Below are 18,114 nucleotides of genomic sequence, written 5' to 3'. Positions count from 1 at the left end.
GAAATTCCCTGCGAAACTAAGAGGACATAAGGAAGAATTGTTCAAGGAAGAATGGAGACCATTGTTATATTATCTGCCATACTAACATCCATACCTGAAGTCAAAGGCAGGATTTGAAATATAAGCAGAGGATTACTGATATACGACTTCGGGGCTTAGATAACTTAAACATGTTTTTAAAAACAGGTGATAAAAAGTAGTAATAAAACAAACATCAAAAAAGGAGGGGTGCGAAGTCAAGAAGCAATTATGTATTTAGTTGTTTTAAAAAACAACTCTAGTGTTTAGACAAGTGTTTTGGAATATCTTTGGAGAATTAATAAAAAATATTTTTTAAAAATAAATTTAATAATATAGCATCCACCCAGATTCTTAGGAAGCTGATACAATTTTGTTATTTTAACTTTTTTTAATGTTCTGAAGTAAGTTTGTAAACTTTTTTCTGAATGTCCTGCCTTATCTTAAAATAAAGTGCTTTAGGGGTTATTGGCCTAATCAAGTGCTGCATGGATTTTATGAATCAGATTAAATAAATAAGAATAAATAAATAGATAAAGAATAATAAAGCTGCTAAAATGCTAGCCTGGCTTCTGCGCAGACAATTTGTTTATGAGTAGAGAAGTTTCTGCTCAAAGACGAGGAGCAAGTTGGCTCCATGTGCAACAGAAGCTCTCCTTCCCCAGAACATGTCGAAGGGGAAGGGAGAGCCTAAGGCTCAGAGCAACCTTTCTCCCCTCCACCAACCCCAGAGAGCTTCCCTCTGTTGGAGAAGCCTTTCAAAGATGGGGTGGAAATTCACTTGAAGTGGCTTCAAAGCCACCAAAGAGCTACTTCGCTTCCGGGGGAGAACCAGAAGGGATAGGCAGGAATCAAGCAGCCCAGACCCAGCCAAAGGGGCCAGAGGGTGGGCTTGAGAAAGCCCTCCCCATCGCAGGCTCCACCAGTCTCTGTCTCTAGCAGCCTCCAGGAAACAAGATCTCACCATCATGTATCCCGTTCACAGTAGTGAGGATGGCATTTTTCAGCATTCTCCATTGATTGATTTTTATTTATTCATATTTATTCCTTTATTTATTGATGTACTGAATCTATATATCGCCCTATCCCTGGAGGTCTCAAGGCTGTTCACAGAACAAAATCAAAATATAAAACCACAACATATATAATCAAAATAAAAACAACAAGCCAATAATACCCCCAAAACCCCCACATTTGAAAAGGGCTTAGGATGCCTGGGATACAAGGCTAGGACTCCTACATCTGGCTGTTGTCCATCCCTGACTTTCCCACCTCTTCTTAAAAACCTCCAATGAATCATAGAATGGGAGACTTGAAAAGGGACCCCAAGGTCCTCTAGTCCAACCCTCTGCAATGCAGGAATCTCAGCTGAAGAATCCCAACAGATGGCTATCCAAACTCTGCATTAAAATCTCCAAGGAAGGAGAGTCCATGGTCGGATCCAGCTTCAGGGCTCTTCTTTGGTCCTTGGGAGCAAGGTTCAGGCCAAACTTCCAACTCCCAAACACACCCCTTGACTTCTGTTCAACATGTTTTTCTCCAGCTCTGCACCTGCCGCTTGAGCCATTCAAGACTCCAGAAAGTTATTGTGGTGAAACTTATTCCACTTGGAATAATCAAAATTATAGTCATCTCATCTTCTGAAAGCTCAGGAGATATTTCTGGGGGTAGCACAAGACTCGGAAAGCAACAACAGCATGGCAATATTAATTGCACTGTGACTGGGAAAGAAAAAGTTGGTGCAGAGAATCTTTCCTGTGTTGGAGACAGACTGTGTCAAGATGCAGAGCTGGCGAAAGAGGGGTGTGCCTGCCTTGGGCTTCCGAGCTCTGAAGGTAGAGTTGAAAACCACCCAGATTGGGAAAGCCCAGGCAGTCTGGCCTTGCAAGAGTCTTTGGGTTCTTCTGCTTTGCCTCCTTGGTAGGTAAGAGGAGGAGGAGGCAGAGCCAGAATGAGATCCCTGCTTCTGCTGCTCATGATGCCCTTTGGAGTCTGCGGGAACCACAAGGCGAAATGCCCCTTGAATCTGGTCAGGGATGAAACGGATGCTCGCAATTACTACCGGCCTGGACACTTTCTCATCAGTGGGATCATCTCTCCAAAACGCCTTATTGAGACAACTCCATACAACTTTACTCAGACACCCTTCGCCAGGAATGAAGTGTATGTAAGATCATATGCGGCTGGGTTTCATGGTCCTCCAGTCCTTGCAATGGTTGAAATAGGAAATAGCCCCTTTCTCAGGGCTGGGGAGCCAAGGGCTGATGTTGCAGGACTGCCCTGCCCTGACCATTGGTCTTGCTGGCTGGGGCTGATGGGAGCTGGGTCGTCCAGGAGAAGATTCCACACAAACCTCTCCAATTTCCTTGTTCCCTCTGTCTTCCTAAGTAAAACAATCCTGTACCTATTCCTCTGTGTTGCTTTTAGAAGAATGCAAGAAATCTGGTAAGGGTTCAAAAGGATGCACTGAATTTCCCCACCTGCGGGATGCCATGAAACTCAGACAATTTCCAAGGCTTAAAGGTTTTATGCAATATTATTCCATTTGGACCATTCATAAACTGTCATTAAGGAATGCTACAGTTTTGCACATGGAATTTTAAGAGCCTCTTGGGGACCTTTCGTAGCTGAAGAGCAGGAAAGATGTGCTTTAATTGAAAGGATAAATAAAATAATATGTCAGGGGAGTTCCTTGTAAGTGGACTTAGATCTCTAAAATGTGAAAAGGAATTATTCCTTTTTTGACCACACACAACTGGCCTCATTTCAAAGTAGTGAGGTGTTTGAGGTTTCTTCCTAAGCCAGAGGGTGGCATGAAACTCAAGCAATTTCCAAGCTGCTATGATTATTTTATGTTTATTCTATTTGGGTCATTTGTGAACAACCTTAGCACAAATCTCTTTACACAATGCAACGGGAGACCTACAGCCCATCATGGGGAACTCTGTCTCAGCTACATTAAAGGTTTCCTCCTCCAATCCCAGCACTTTCCCCTTTCTGTCATTTTTTTAAAAAAATTAGAAGCGTTTTAAGAAACTCCTGAAAATGGCTGGATTTTTATGGGCGAAGAACAGGAATGATATGCTTCAAATAAAATGATTATGTAAAATAATACAGACCAGGGGGTGTCCTCATTGGTGGAGTCAGTGATGAAAAATATGAGCAAAATTATAAATTCTACTACACACTCAAACCTGAAAGCCACCAGGCCTCATTTCTAAGTAAAAGTGTACTGAAGTATTTGGTGCTTCCTCTCTTTCAATAAAATTGTCTCTTATCTACCTGTAGTCTAGCCCCTTGGAAGGCGCCAAAGACCACTGCAGGAAAAGCAACCTAGGGAGCAGCTTCCCAGTATATCTCAAATTTTGAGGGCCGCCTTAATTTCCTACTCATAGAAACACAGTAGAAAAGAATCATAGAGTTGTAGAGATGGAAGGGACCTGGAGGAATCTCACCTGGAGCATCCATGACACATGGTCACCTTCGGAGGGAGTCTGTTCCACTGTTGAACAGCTGTGTGCTGTTTGCATCAAAGCTCCGGTTATGGAGCAGAGATTTCCAAATTTTTATTTTATGCTAGACAGGAAAAGGTTTGATGTCGATGCAAAAGGATGGATAAACAAAGAAACAAACAAATATTAATCTTTGTGGATCATATAATGTCCCCAACCCCATTAATATGAATGCCAGTTTCACTCTTTTTAAAGAATTCCTTTATTGCAGGGAGGCAGCTAGGTTCTACTGGCACATGTTGTCTTTCCTGCTCACCATCCAAGAGATCAACCAGGATCTCAGGCTCTTACCCAACATCACCCTGGGCTACAACATCTATGAGAACTATTTTGATGCAAGGATGACTTCGGACGCCATGCTAGAGCTGCTTGTAGGCAGTGGATGCCATATTCCCAATTATCACTGTGGAGAACAGAATCACCTGCTGGCTGTTCTTGAAAGAGGCAATACTGTCATCTCAAGAGTGATTTCAGCCTTGTCAGGCATCTACAAAATCCCACAGGTAAGTAGTGGGAGAGCATGGAGGGAAAGAGAATTTCAGCTGCGTAAGATTCTACTTTCCCTTTGGAGGGGTCAAGTGGGGATATTTTTAAAAATGGGAAAATCCTGAGCTATGGATGCTACATCCCTTTTTCAAAACTGAGCCTTCACCAACTTGTCACCTCCAGATGTTTCAGACTAAAACTCCCAACAGCCTCAGCCAGCAGAGATTTAGATATCAGTCATTTCAGATAATTAAATATCTGTTGTGCTGAAAGTAAAATAAATTGTTGATCTTTTGCTTTCCTTGCTAGATCAGTCATGGCTTCACTGCCCAGGTTCTCGAAGGTAAAACCCTGTTCCCTTTTGTCTACCGGATGAGTCCCAAAGAGGAAAGTCAGTACCAGGGGATTGTTGAATTACTCCTGTATTTTGGATGGACGTGGATTGGCCTCTTCACTCCAGACAATGACAGTGGAGAAAGATTTGTGAGCGCTGTGAAACCTCTGATGCTCAGCAAAGGGATCTGCATTGCTTTATCAAAAAGACTACCAGAAAATGATCCAGGTCAATTTATCAGACCTGGGGAACCTTTTTTCCTATGGAGACAAGTTGGGGTATTTGTTTCCTATATAACCAATGCACATGTTATCATAATACTCATGGTAATACACGATATCTATGAGAAGGAAATAGGGGCGAAAGTCTGGATCACAACAGCTTCGCAAGAAATCAGATTTAGCTTTTACATCCCTACAAATTACTTCCAGCACCTCCATGGTTCTCTGTCCTTTGAAATTCAGACCGGAATAAGGAGCAACAAAGGTGAGAAATATAAATCGCAGTCCAATCTTCTTGGAGATTTTTTGGATGAAGCTTTTCAGTGTTCATATTCAAAGCATCTGTTGTCTGTGAAAGGCCGAACAAGATGCAGAGAGGAGGAGGAAATGGAGATGGTGTCCCAAGGGGTATGTGAGACAATCCTGTCTCTAGACAGCTATGGCACTTACATCCATGTTCAAGCTGTGGCTCAGGCCTTGCATGCTTCACTTTCCACTAGATCCCAGAGGAGGCTGATGGTGGAGGAAGGAGAGCAATGGGGACCCCAAAGGCTACAGCCGTGGCAGGTATTTCCTTCCCCTTTTTGCAACCTGCAGTCCACACAGATGCTGATCTGTCTAACTGTGGATAGACCTGCAAAATATCATAGTTACTTTTAGTATTACTAATAGTAGCTTACCTTCCAACATGTCTCCGATGAAAATAGGGATGTCCCATCCCATAACGATCATTTTGCTATTTATACCCAGGGCTTTCTTCAGGGGGAACTCGCTGGAACTCAGTTCCAGCACCTCTCAACTGGGTGCCATTTTGACCTTTGGAGGGTCTGTAGCAATAATATTAGTATTATTCTGTTTATATATCAACTTTCATCTGAAGATCACAGGGTGGTTTACAGAATAAAAATACAAAATGAGAATAGAAAAAGCAAATGAAAAAAACAAAACAAGCAAACCAAAAGCACATTAAAATGCCCAGAGATGGTTTTATCCACCCAAATCCTGGTTACAGAATAACTTTCTCGCCTGGCACCTAAAGATTTGTCACAAAGGCAAAGGACAGCATCCCCCAAGCGAGGAGCCACCACAGAAAAGTCCTGTTGTCGTGCTGCCACCCTCCAGATATCTCTCATATATATATATATATATATATATATATATATATATATATATGCTTTCGTAGATTTTCACGGGTACAGGAATGCAGGTTTTGGTGTCCTCGGGTGTCTTCCCGTGTAAAAGTTGGGGTGTCTAGGCGACGTTTCGACGAGGTCTCACTCGTCATCTTCAGGCTGGTGCTTTTGGCTTCTTGTTACTGGAACAGAGCAGGATCTCAGTGTTTGAGTTCCTATAAATACTGTAGAGGGGGTGTGGTGTATAGCCTCCAATGTTCTGGGCAGAGAGGAAGTTCCCAGGCTAGTGTGCCTTTTCTTCTTTTGTTCCTTAATTACTTGAGAGATATCTTGAGTGATTTATTGAGTGATATCCTGAGTACCACTTAGGTGGGTCATTAGGTGTGGATTAGTTGTTAAAGTCTTTGTGTCTTGACCTCTTGAACTTTGTGAAGAGTTTTCCTGAGAAGATGGCTGTACTGTACTTAGTTGTGCTCTGGCTTGGCTTCGTGTATAGGGGCGAGCTGTGGTTTTGTGGCTTGTGTCAGCCAGATCTGTGTAGGGATTGCAGGGGGGTGCAGCATCCGGAGGTGCCACCATGGATTGGCTACTGGATGGTGTCTGTAATTCATCTGTGGAGAGGGTCTTGGTTTGGGTCTGGTGTGGTTGATTGGTGTTGGCGTTCTGTGTGCCTCTGGATCTGGTGTCAGTTTTTGTGGGGAGGGCTAATTTCCAGATGTCTGGCAAGCGGGATGTGTCGTCACGCTTGTTCATGTTGTGAGGGTGTTTCTCTATCTCGATGGCTTCCATGATTATTCTCTTGTGGTGATGTTCCGTGTTAAAGAGCAATTTGGAATCTGCAAAATTAATTTCGTGTCCTGTTTCTTTCATGTGTTGGAAAAGAGAGGAAGTTTTTTCTTCTTTTTTGATGGCATTCTTGTGTTCTGCGATACGTGCATTTATTCGTCTGTTTGTTTGTCCAATGTACGTGGCTGGGCAGACTTTGCAGGGTATTTCATAGATCCCTTGGTTTTCCAACTGGATTTTATCCTTGGGGTGAATCCTCACTCTTCACCTCAAACTCTGTAACAAAATCCACCCTGCACTCTGGGACAAATGCAAACAACTAGCCGTCTGGAGAGCTGAAACGGAGACCTCACATAAGACAGACACACACACCAACAAACTCCACAAACTAGAGAAACGCCAGAAGCCCAGCCACCCTCCACAGCAACCCATGAAACAAACAGTACATAACATATCAGACAGGATCCTCACCACAACTGAAACCAAAGTACTCTCCAAAGGTTTCAACTTTGCAGTCGCCCCGAGACGCATCCCCACGGAAAACATCATATGCGGAGTCGAAGCTAGCCTAACCAAAATCAACCCAGATGAAGCCAATAAAATCAGACTTGAAGTCACCAACATCCTCTGCTCCAGCAAACCACCCAGAAGCAATTTACACAAAGAAGAACAGAAAGCACTCACCAACCTGAGGAAAGACAACAACATAATCATTCTCCCAGCAGACAAAGGTAATGCCACAGTGGTGATGAACACATCGGACTACCAAGCAAAACTATCAAATCTACTCCAAGATCCTGCCTACAAACCTATAAAAACAGATCCCACCACCTACCTGGAAAAAACCACCAAATCCAAAATAAAAGCCTCTCCTATCAGTGAAGAAATCCAGCTAAGAATCATCCCCAGAGAAAAATCATCCAGATGCCCCAAACTCTACGGCCTCCCCAAGATACACAAAGAAGGAACACCACTCAGACCAATAGTCAGCTCCATAGGCTCACCTCTACAAAATCTCGCTAAATTTCTCGCCAAGCAACTTCAGCCCTATGCAGAATCCATCTCTTCACACGTACCAAACTCCTTCCAGTTCATAGAAACAATAAAGAAGCAAAACCTACATCCTAATGACCTACTTGTGAGCTTCGATGTTGTATCTCTCTTCACACAAGTGCCCATTAATGAAGCCTTGACAGCTATTCAAAACAAATACAATCCCCCCGAATACATCTTGGACCTGACCAACCACTGCCTAACCAACACGTACTTCATCCACAATGGACAAAGATACAAACAGATAGAAGGAGCACCTATGGGATCACCCCTCTCACCGGTCATCGCAAACCTGTACATGGAACACTTTGAAACCAATGCTTTAGACAAGTCAGAACACAAACCCAAACTTTGGCTCAGATATGTTGACGACACCTTTGTAATTTGGCCACACGGGAAAGAAAAACTGGATAGCTTCCTCACACATCTCAACAACTTACACCCCAAAATACAATTCACTATGGAAATAGAAGCCAACAACCAACTTCCCTTCCTTGACGTCCTAATCTACAAAAAACCTGATGGCTCCCTAGGACACACTATCTACCGGAAAAAAACACACACCAACCGCTACTTACATGCACAATCACACCACCACCCTGCACAAATAAACTCCGTAGCCAAGACTCTCATCTCCAGAACCAAACGCCTGGCTGACAAAGACCACTTGACAACTGAGTTACAGAATCTCTCAAACGTGTTAATTGCCAATGGATACCAGCAAAACAGGATTACGAAGCTAATCCAAAAGGAAACACCCCCCAAAAACCAAGACACAGAAGAAAACAATGGCATGGCCCTCCTTCCTTATATCAAGGGCACTACAGATAAAATTAGCAAAATCCTCCATAAACACAATATCAAAACAGCCTTTTGCACCAACCAAAAAATAGCCAATATCCTCAGAAACCCCAAGGATAAAATCCAGTTGGAAAACCAAGGGATCTATGAAATACCCTGCAAAGTCTGCCCAGCCACGTACATTGGACAAACAAACAGACGAATAAATGCACGTATCGCAGAACACAAGAATGCCATCAAAAAAGAAGAAAAAACTTCCTCTCTTTTCCAACACATGAAAGAAACAGGACACGAAATTAATTTTGCAGATTCCAAATTGCTCTTTAACACGGAACATCACCACAAGAGAATAATCATGGAAGCCATCGAGATAGAGAAACACCCTCACAACATGAACAAGCGTGACGACACATCCCGCTTGCCAGACATCTGGAAATTAGCCCTCCCCACAAAAACTGACACCAGATCCAGAGGCACACAGAACGCCAACACCAATCAACCACACCAGACCCAAACCAAGACCCTCTCCACAGATGAATTACAGACACCATCCAGTAGCCAATCCATGGTGGCACCTCCGGATGCTGCACCCCCCTGCAATCCCTACACAGATCTGGCTGACACAAGCCACAAAACCACAGCTCGCCCCTATACACGAAGCCAAGCCAGAGCACAACTAAGTACAGTACAGCCATCTTCTCAGGAAAACTCTTCACAAAGTTCAAGAGGTCAAGACACAAAGACTTTAACAACTAATCCACACCTAATGACCCACCTAAGTGGTACTCAGGATATCACTCAATAAATCACTCAAGATATCTCTCAAGTAATTAAGGAACAAAAGAAGAAAAGGCACACTAGCCTGGGAACTTCCTCTCTGCCCAGAACATTGGAGGCTATACACCACACCCCCTCTACAGTATTTATAGGAACTCAAACACTGAGATCCTGCTCTGTTCCAGTAACAAGAAGCCAAAAGCACCAGCCTGAAGATGACGAGTGAGACCTCGTCGAAACGTCGCCTAGACACCCCAACTTTTACACGGGAAGACACCCGAGGACACCAAAACCTGCATATATATATATATATATATATAAAATTTAAGTTTTTCTTCATTTCTCTCCAAGCTCCTGTGTAGTTATTCTTAAAAATATTTATGTTCATAGCTGTTATCCATACTCCTAAATATTAAACTTTCTTCTCAATCATCAGTTCCGTTTTTTGTCTTTTTTATTTTGCTCTTTCACATTTTACACCAATACTTTCGTTCTACCTTTATTTAGTTTAAAACCTGCTACTTCTCCAAACTTGAGAATCTGTTCAAGACCCTTGGTTTACTAGCCAAGGGGTCTTCTACAGTTACCACTTGGTCATCTGCAAATGCCTTGAGTTTATATGCTTTGTAACCTAATGTTGGGGTGCGGGTGGCGTTGTGGGTTAAACCACATAGCCTAGGACTTGCCAATCAGAAGGTCGGTGGTTCGAATCCCCGTGACGGGGTGAGCTCCCATTGCTCAGTCCCTGCTCCTGCCAACCTAGCAATTCGAAAGCATGTCAAAGTGCAAGTAGATAAATAGGTACCGCTCCGGAGGGAAGGTAAACGGCGTTTCCATGAGCTGCTCTGGTTCGCCAGAAGCGGCTTAGTCATGCTGGCCACACGACCCGGAAGATGTACGCCGGCTCCCTCTGCCAATAAAGCAAGATGAACGCCGCAACTCCAGAGTCAGTCAGGACTGGACCTAATGGTCAGGGGTCCCTTTACCTTTACCTTTAACCTACTGTTATCCCTTTTATTTCTTCATCTGATCTTCTACTTCTGACCAGGGTCTCTAAAACTAAAATAATAATGGTGACTGGGGATATCCCTGTCTTGTCCCTTTCATTATTTTGAGTTTTTCTCTTATTACATTATTTACTATCATCATAGCCTGTTAGTCAGAATAAATTGAGTCAATTCCTCTAAGTACAGTGGTACCTCAGGTTACAGACACTTCAGGTTACAGATGCTACAGGTTACAGACTCTGGCAACCCAGAAATAGTACCTCGGGTTAAGAACTTTGCTTCAGGATAAGAACAGAAATCGTGCGGCGGCAGCGGAAGACCTCATTAGCTAAAGTAGTACCTCAGGTTAAGAACAGTGTCAGGTTAAGAATGGACCTCCAGAACGAATTAAGTTCTTTACCTGAGGTACCACTGTAATGACTCTCTGAAATTCATCATCTCTATAGTCTTCTTTGTAGAAGTCCATGAAACATGGTCAAATGCCTTCTCTGCGTCTATAAAAATCAACACTGCTTGCCTATCATTTCTAACCTCCAGATCTTCTATTATATCAATTATATTCCTTATATTATCCTTCATCTGGCGGCCTGGTAAAAAACCAGCCTGGTCCTGATGAATTAAATCCATTAATAGCACTTTCATGTTGTTTGTCAATAGGTCTGCAAACAGCTTATAGTCATTATTTAATAGAGAAATCAGCCTATAATTTTTGACTGATAATAGATCTGTATCTTTTTTCAGAATCAGCGTAATGTAAGTATCTTAAATCTTTTAGTGGTTGTGCCAAATAATCTTGTAATTTCTTATAGTACTTTGCTGATAGACCACCTGGCCCCGGTGTTTTCCCCATTTTGGCTTGATTAATTGCCTGTTGTAGCTTCCCAGTTTCTTAATGCTGCTGCTTTCCCCTGCCATTCCAGCCTCACCCTTTCTTGAGAGAAATCCGGTGTCTGAATACTTCCAGGGGCAGACTGTGCTTGGATGAGAACTGGGAGCTACCAGCGGACTTCGATATTATGAACTGGGTGATGTCTCCCAATAAGTCTCGTGACCTTGTGAAAATTGGGAATATAAGGAGTGAGACGTCTGCTGGTATAAAGTTCACCATTAACCCAGAAGCCATTGAGTGGAACAAGAAATTCAATAAGGTAGAGGGAATAATTGGGGGAGGGGGGGCTAGGAGATCCTGATTGTGGTGTTCCTTGAACAACCACTGCAGAATGACCATGTCAGGCTGACTGTCCAGTAACAGCTGGAACCACCACTCCTTCTTTCTCTAGCTGCTGAGATAGGAGTGGAATTTGGGATGCTCAAATAAAGGATATTGACCTTTCACACATGCAGAAGGATGAAAAGTAATTTATTTTAGAAATGATAATTACTGATTTATTGTATATATTTTTTAATTTGTGAGTAAGCTCACTTGTATTAAATTTGTCTTAATTTGTGGTTGATGTGGTGAAATTTGGAAAATCAATTAAAGCAATTTGGCAAAAAAAAACCCAAAAAACCCCAACTCTCCTTTCAGTTGGGCATTGAACAGCAAAGAGCTTTCTCTCTCTCTCTCTCTGAAACACACAAACACAAACACGGGAATGAACCATGTGAGAGATTATTCGAATCCTGAAATTTGGGGGAATCACATGTCAGACCCATTGTCATTTGCTTTGAAGTTTTTTTAAGAAGGGAAACAGGTAAATGGAGAAGATGAAACAAAGTTCTGTGGCTCAAACCTCAGTTGTACTGAACTAAATTTCAAGCACAAGATATTCTGGTCACCTCAATGGTCAGTGCAGGGTTGAAATTCCAGGCTGCATTCCAGAGATCATGTTCTGAAGCTAAAGAGAACTGACCGCATTAAGGGAATGGGGAGATGGCAGCCTACTGAGGTTCTTGGCTGCTGGAAACGGCAACTGGGATCTCTCAGGATTCCCTGCCAGACAGACCCCTCCCCAACCTTCTATGTGATGTGATGTAGAGCTGTGATGATTTCCTGAATGATTCATTGGGGGCCACAACTGCAAATCTTTGGGTAGATCAGGCTTTCCCAAACTTGGGTCCCCAGTCTTTGGACTACAGCTCCCATCATCCTGAGCCGGGAAGACCGGTTGTCAGGGATCACCACCATGCTATAGAGATTGCGTTACTCCTAACTGTTCCTCTTTGTTGCACCTTCTTGTCTTTCTGGTTAGACTGTACCTCGTTCCAGGTGTACAGAAAGATGTCGACCTGGATATGCCAAAGTGATTCTAGAAGGAAAGCCTGTTTGCTGCTACGCTTGTGCTCGGTGTGCGGAAGGGACCTTCTCCGCTTGGGAAGGTGGGTGACTCCATGGGGAAAGGAATTCCTGGAGAGAGTAAACACAGGGCAGAAATTCAGTCTCACACACTTTTTGTGAGAATTCTGCAGACATAGGGGAATAGGAATCCTTCCTCGACTTCCTTAGTATTAATCACCTTTATTACATCCAGGAAGTGAGTTGATAGGAATGACCATAACGAAGAAATCTCTGGGGTGCAAACTGGGCAGCTCTGATAGGAATGCCTGCAAAGCATTCCTTTTTTATTTTTTAAAACAAGCCACACAAAAAGGAAATAATGTTGACACTTATCAAAAATAATGGATAGACGATGAAAAGCAGCAAATTACTAACAGCAAAAGCACACTAAAAAATAAACAATACTTTATTTGAAAATTATTACAATTATAATCTATGGACCGTTTTGATCTCACTGCTATGAACTTTGCATGTCTGCATTTTAAAGGTTCAGAGGAATAGTCAGGATCCAGTTAACAGAAGTGGAGTGGTCACTGCCTCTCAGTTTATCCTAGATCACAATGTTAATAGAGCACAGATCATTAGGGGTGTAAGTGATGCTGCAGCCATTTTTTCCCCTTCCCCAGATGCAGAACATTGCACCAAATGCTCAGAAGATCACCATTCAAACAAGGACAGAGATTAATGTGTCCCCAAGATTATCATCTTCCTGGCTTATGAAGAATATTTGGGAATAGTTTTAGCTTCCATTGCCCTCTTCTTGTCCTTAACAGCAGGCATTGTGATGGTAATCTTCATTAAATACAAGGAAACTCCCATTGTCAAAGCCAACAACCGGGACCTCTCCTACATCCTCCTCGTCTCCCTCCTGCTTTCCCTTCTGTCCTCCTTCCTCTTCATCGGGCGCCCAAGGAAAGAGACCTGCCTTCTCCGACAAACGGCCTTCAGCATCATCTTCTCAGTTGCTGTTTCTTCTGTCTTGGCAAAGACCATCACGGTGGTGCGCCTTCCTGGCCACAAAGCCCGGGAACAGGGTGAGGAGATGGCTGGGCCAGAGTCTGGCCAACTCCATTGTCATCTCCTGTTCTGGGGGGCAAGTTCTCATCTGCACCATCTGGCTGGGCTCTTCTCCCCCATTCCCAGAGCCCGACATGCGCTCCCAGGTGGAAGAGATCATTCTGCAATGCAACGAAGGGTCTGTGGCCATGTTCTATGTTGCCCTCGGCTACCTGGGCTTCTTGGCTGCCACCTGCTTCACGGTGGCTTTCCTAGCCAGGAAGCTGCCTGGCTCCTTCAACGAAGCCAAGCTGATCACCTTCAGCATGCTGGTCTTCTGCAGTGTTTGGGTGTCTTTTGTGCCCACCTACCTGAGCACCAAGGGCAAGTACATGGTGGCCGTGCAGATCTTCTCTATGTTGGCCTCCAGTGCTGGGCTTCTGGGCTGCATCTTCCTTCCCAAGTGCTACATTATTGTGCTGAGGCCTGAGCTGAACACAAAGGAGCACCTGACAACAAGGAATTCAGGGGACATCTGATTCTTAAAATAGTCCATGTTCCCAGTGTCCAGAAGTGCCTAAAGAAAACACAGCTACTCATCTATTGGAGGGAAGCAATGAGACGAAGCCAGATAGTTGTATTCCCTGCCTGCCAAACCTTTTAAGAGGAGGCATCTTATGCTCAGTCCGGAAGGAAGAGCGAGAGGTCTCCTCCTCCTCCAACTCAGGTTCCTCCCATTCAGGTCCCCATTTATAGAGCAAAACCAAGATCAGATGGGAAGTGAAAATAATTGGCAGAACAGCCACTGATGAAGCATTTAGAATAGGTTAATAAGCCAAGATTGCATCCTACTTAAATTTTCAACACTTCAAATTGGTGGTAAGCTCACTAAGCTCTAAGTCTTTTAGCAATTCAACCTGTAGAATTCCAATGAAGGGTGCAATATAAAATTAATAAATAATGGTCCAGAGAAAGCTGACTAGTTTATGTATGTCTACAACCACAGCAGCTAGAACTTTATATGCACAGAAATGGAAAGACTTCCCCACCAAAGAGGAATAATAATAATAATAATAATAATAATAATAATAATAATAATAATAAATTTTATTTATATCCCGCCCTCCCCAGCCGAAGCCGGGCTCAGGGCGGCTAACAACAATCAAACAATCAAACAATCAAACAATCAGATAATCGCACATTCTAAAAATATTTCATTATAAAAATCAATTAAAATCAATTTAATGGCAACTGATTAAGCAAGATTCTGTGCAGGTTGCCAGAGGAGGGAGTCAGGCTGCGCCCTGACCAAAGGCCTGGTGGAACAACTCTGTCTTGCAGGCCCTGCGGAAGGATGTCAGGTCCCGCAGGGCCCTAGTCTCTTGTGACAGAGCATTCCACCAGATTGGAGCCGCAGCCGAGAAGGCCCTGGCTCTAGTTGAGGCCAGCCTAACCTCTCTGAGGACTGGGACCTTGAGGATGTTATTATTTGCAGACCGTAGGTTTCTCTGTGGGGCATACCAGGAGAGGCGGTCCCGTAGGTACGAGGGTCCTAGGCCGTATAGGGCTTTAAAGGTTAAAACCAGCACCTTAAACCTGATCCTGTACTCCACCGGGAGCCAGTGGAGCTGGTATAGTACCGGGTGAATGTGATCTCGCAGCGAAGACCCCATAAGGAGTCTCGCCGCGGCATTCTGCACCCGCTGGAGTTTCTGGGTCAGTCTCAAGGGCAGCCCCACGTAGAGCGAGTTACAATAATCCAGTCTGGAGGTGACCGTCGCATGGATCACAGTGGCTAGGTCAGGGCGAGAGAGATAAGGGGCCAACTGCTTAGCTTGGCGGAGATGAAAAAATGCCGCCTTTGTTATAGCTGTAATCTGCGCCTCCATAGAGAGGGAGGTATCGAAGATTACACCCAGACTCTTAACGGACGGTGCTGGCACTAATTGCACCCCCGCAAGAGATGGGAGTTGCCCCCTCAATGGCTTATGAAACTGGGGGAATATGCTGAAATGGTGAAATTACCTGCTAAAATGACCATCCAAAATGACCATCCAAAATGATGGATTGTTTAAGGAAGAATGGAGACCCTGGATATATTATCTGTCAAACCATCATCCATACATGAAGTCAAAGGCAGAGGATTATTGAAATATGACATCAGGGCTTACATAATAAAAGCATATATATTTTAAAACATCTGATAAAAAGGAGTAATAAAAACAAACATCGAGAAAGGAGAGGTGAGGAGTCAAGAAGAAATTATGTATTTATTTTTACAAATTGTACAAGAAGAAAGGTGTTTTGGAATATCTATGGAGACTTTATTAAATTGTTATAAAAAATATATTTTCGTTAAGGATCCACCCAGATTCTTAGGAAGTTGAGGTAATTTGAGTCTGTTTTATTATTTTAACTTTTTGTATGTTCTGAAGTAAGTTTGTAAACTTTTTATGATTGTTACATAAAGTGCTTTGGGAGTTATTGGCCTAACCCTGTGGTACGTGGATTTTATGCAAGAGATGAAATGAGTAAGTAAGAAAGAAGTAAATATTAATAAATAAATTGATAAAGAATAATAAAACTGCTAGAATGCTAGCCTGGTGCAACGGGCTTGGCGCCTCAATGTGCCTGCTCTTTTTTACATATATTGCCCCCCCCTCACTGAACCACCCTTAAAACCAATGCTAACTATCCCAGAGTATTCTGTAGGGGACCTGGGTGTGGGGGATAACCAGTGAGCTGGAGTCTCAAGCAGATGTTTTTAAAATAACAATAAAGATTTATTTTTAAACAAGGTAGTATAATACAAGTGGAGAAACTTAGGTTACTCCAATAATAATACGCTAGTTCAATTCATTTTCACAGGTTTCAGCTTTATAGTTTGGTTCCGTTCTAAGGCGGTACTTTCCTTCAGTTAAAGATAAAGGGAGCCCTAACAGTTAAGTCCAGTCGCGGAGCCAGCGTTTGTCCGCAGGTCATGTGGCCAGCATGTCTGGGTCATGTGGCCAGCATGACTAAGCCGCTTCTGGAGAACCAGAGCAGTGCACGGAAACATCGTTTACCTTCCCACTGGAGAAGTACCTATTTATCTACTTGTACTCTGATGTTCTTTCAAACTGCTAGGTTGGCAGGAGCATGGACCGAGCAACGGGAGCTCACCCCGTCGTGGGGATTTGAACCGCCGACCTAGGCAAGCCCTAGGCTCTGTGGTTTAGACCACAGCACCACCCGCATCCCTCTTTTCCTTCAGTTACCCACCCCTTTAACAAACTGAGGGCGGACTTTCAGTAACAGTCTTAAGGGTTCACCACACACACCCTTCCTTCACTGGGTTTTGGGAGTCTCTTCTTTCCTCAGAAGAGTCTCTCCCCTCCAGACTAGTTTGAGACCTAAGTAGACCTCAGCTCCTACTTCTGTCTCAGCCTCAGTCTCCCTGCAAGATCTGGTCCTATTACTCCCGCAGGACACTACACGCAGACACTACACTCAGTCCTTCACTGTACAGTGGAGTGGACCTTTTCTCCAGAACCATCTCTGCCTCCTCAACACTCTTTGTATTTCAACCTGACTCCTATCCTATCTCCCTATCTAACGCCCAACCTCCTTCCTCAACCAGCTCAACTCAACCAACCACACCACCCTCAACAGCCCAACTCCCTGTCTCCCTCCAACGTCTCTCTTTTTAAACTCTTCCTCCTGGAACCTCAGCCAATCAGAGGCTGTCGTTCTTTCACCATTTGCTGGCAGGAGATAAAAGTAAAAAAGAAATACTTATGGAACCAACTTTTCCATCACATCTGGCTTCTGCACACGCAATTGTTTACAAGTAGAGAAGTTTCTGCTCAAAGACCAGGAGAAAGTTGGCTCCATGTGCAACAGAAGCTCTCCTTCCGCAGAACATGTCGAAGGGGAAGGGAGAGTCGAAAGTTCAGAGCAACCTTTTCCACCTCAACCAACCCCAGAGAGCTCCCCTCTGTTGGAGAAGCCTTTCAAAGATGGGGTGGAAATTCACTTGAAGTGGCTTTGAAGCCACCAAGGCGCTACTTCCCTTCAGGGAGAGAACCAGAAGAGAGCGGCAGGAATCAAGCAGCCCAGACCCACCCAAAGGGGCCAGAGACGGGCTTGAGAAAACCCTCCCCATCGCAGGCTCCACCAGTCTCTGTCTCTAGCAGCCTCCAGGAAGCAAGATCCCACCATCATGTATCACGTTCACAGTACTGAGGATTCTCAGCATTCTCCATTTATTCCTTCATATTTATTTACTTGTTGAATCTATATACCGCCCTATGCCTGGAGGCCTCAGGGTGGTTCAGAGAGCAAAATCAAAATGTAAAACCACAATATATATAATCAAATAAAAACTACAACCCAATAACAGCCTCTGCCCTCCCAAAAATACTCTACATTTTAAAAGAGTTTGGATGCCTGGGATACGATGCTGGGACTTCTTCATCTGGCTGCTGTCCATCCCTGACTGTCCGACCTCTTCTTAAAAACCTCCAATGAATCATAGAATGGGAGACTTGGAAAGGGACCCCAAGGTCCTCTAGTCCAACCCTCTGCAATGCAGGAATCTCAGCTAAAGAATCCCAACAGATAGCCATCCAACCTCTGCTTCAAAACGTCCAAGGAAGGAGAGCCCATGGTCGGATCCAGCTCCTTCTTTGGTGCTTGTGAGCAAAGTTCAGGCCAAACTTCCAACTCCCAAA

General features: G+C 43.8%; 2 long non-coding RNA genes and 1 pseudogene across 3 annotated transcripts in view; 1 reads left to right on the top strand and 2 right to left on the bottom strand.

The window, feature by feature from the left end:
• LOC309327348 overlaps positions 1 to 5,146 on the bottom strand; it is a 56,348-nt gene extending 51,202 nt beyond the window's left edge. Inside the window, exons 1-2 of the long non-coding RNA XR_014150506.1 lie at positions 5,022 to 5,146; positions 3,474 to 3,594 (exon numbers count right to left, since the gene is read on the bottom strand). This is a non-coding gene — a long non-coding RNA (uncharacterized lncRNA). The remainder of the gene's footprint in view (positions 1 to 3,473; positions 3,595 to 5,021) is intronic.
• LOC309327321 (vomeronasal type-2 receptor 26-like) lies at positions 1,453 to 14,218 on the top strand (annotated as a pseudogene). Its single transcript, XR_014161598.1, has 6 exons — positions 1,453 to 2,181; positions 3,742 to 4,033; positions 4,326 to 5,138; positions 11,049 to 11,276; positions 12,321 to 12,447; positions 13,033 to 14,218. The product of XR_014161598.1 is annotated as a vomeronasal type-2 receptor 26-like (transcript).
• Positions 10,097 to 12,436, bottom strand: LOC309327355. Its single transcript, XR_014150514.1, has 3 exons — positions 12,328 to 12,436; positions 10,954 to 11,180; positions 10,097 to 10,172 (listed from the first exon to the last, which is right to left on the bottom strand). It is a non-coding gene; the product is annotated as an uncharacterized lncRNA (long non-coding RNA).
• Positions 14,219 to 18,114: the final 3,896 nt, after the last annotated feature.

This window comes from Podarcis erhardii (genome assembly GCF_964252035.2).
Source record: "Podarcis erhardii genome assembly, chromosome: 13".
Classification (NCBI taxonomy): Eukaryota; Metazoa; Chordata; class Lepidosauria; order Squamata; family Lacertidae; genus Podarcis; species Podarcis erhardii.
Note: the sequence above shows the minus strand (reverse complement) of the source record. Positions and strands in the feature narration are given on the sequence as shown.